A 1851-nucleotide genomic window follows, 5' to 3' on the forward strand; every position below is an offset into this window, starting at 1 on the left:
TCTTGCAGCAGCACTGAAAACAAAGGTCAACAGGCTATAGCAGCAGATAGAGGAAGTGAGCTTTGATTCGGTGTCAGGTTTAGCCTATTGGCTGCAGTGCCTGGCGGTGAGTGACCTTAGCTGTGCCTTGTGGGTGCTGATGTAAGAAAGCAAGTTCGATTCTTTCATGGGGCTTCTGTACTCTAGCTAAGGCACTCAAAACAAGGAAGCCCAAATCTGGCATTCAGTGCATTCCTTTAAATGACTTGCTATTTTTATTTCCAGTAGTACTGGGAATTGAATGCAGAACTTGAGCTACCACTTGAGTGATTCCTGCAGCCCCCTTTCACATTGACTATTTGGGAATAGGGTCTTGTTTTATTCCCAGGACACTGTGGGTTATAATCCTCCTACCTGTGCCTCCCAGTATCACTGGGGATGAAGACATGTGCCACTGCACCCAACCACTGGTTGAGATGGAATTTCAAGGACTTCAGTTTGCCAAGGCTGGAATCAAACCTCAATCCTATGATCGCTGTCACCTAAATACACAAATAGCTAAGGATTACGGGCTTGAGCCTCCTTACCTTGCTCTTGAGTATTTCTTTATGTACTTTTGTGCATCCTTATTTCTGTGTGCACCGTCCAGGAAACATGGCAGTACGTGAATGGGGTATATCAAATGCTTAATTAACTCACCCCTACTGCGATGGCAGGAACTGCTTCTCTTTGGCGAGGCATGTGACATAAGCTGGTATGCTGCTGTTACTTGCGACTGCTTGTCCAGGTTTGCTTCATCCGTTTGGAACACAGTCCATTTCATCACTGGTACATTGTAAAAGCAGTTCCTTTCGACAATAAATTGTTCCTGCCAGGCTCCGGTGACTCACACCTGAAATCCTAGCTACTCGGGTGGCTACGATCTGAGGATCACAATGTGAATCCAACTGAAGCAGACAATTGTTTTCTGCAATTAATCTGCAAAAGGACAGAAGTAGAGATATAGCTTAGGTGGTAGAGCACCAGACTTGAGAAGCCAAGCAAGATAGTGAGACCCTAATTCAACCTTAGTAGTGGCACACGTGCGTGCATTCACAAAACTGTAAGTTCTGAACACAGGAGCAATTTCAAACATGTGTTCTCAGAATGGGAAATTCATCATTGCTTATGCAATGAACTCAAGCAGTGATATTCAGCTCATCCCTTCGCAGCTGAATGATTTCATGACATAGGTTAGCCGGCACATCCACTGGTTCTCCACTGAGTGCTGTAGTAAAGACGCTCAATTCCATTTGTCTACCTTTTTATTCAATGCCTCAATTAGTCTCACATTCATGAGCATATTTAAATGTACTAGAAGGCATTTGTCTTTACAGAGTAGGAAAAAGCACTGTTCCAGTTGCACTGTCCCCAGCTTTAATTCTGCTTCAAATGATTTCATGTTTGAAATCAAGGAGCTGGGGAGCTGTTTGGGGCCCTGCAGCTTGACATTTCACTCTGAGCGGTAGGTGATGATGTCCACCATGAAAACCAGGTTTTCCAGCCTCTATCACTGGGATCGCTGCCAGATGTTCCCTTCATCTCCATGAACTGCAGTTGTGAAACTTCATGAGCATGTTCTGAGACTCAGCCATGGCACTTCAAAGGCGTAAACAAGATCACCATACTCAAGAGTCAAGGTCATTCAGTCACACCCCTTGAACTGGAGCCTGCGAATCCCTATGCTTTTGACAAAATGTATGCATGACATATACTATTGACATCACACGGTTGACCTGCAACAACTGTACAAAGAGACATTCTTGGCATATGATTCAGTAGCATACAATTAACTCACTTAGATCAAGACTGAGACAAGCCAGTTCTTTCTTG

The sequence above is a fragment of the Perognathus longimembris genome, chromosome 8 (assembly GCF_023159225.1).
Source record: "Perognathus longimembris pacificus isolate PPM17 chromosome 8, ASM2315922v1, whole genome shotgun sequence".
Lineage (NCBI taxonomy): Eukaryota > Metazoa > Chordata > Mammalia > Rodentia > Heteromyidae > Perognathus > Perognathus longimembris.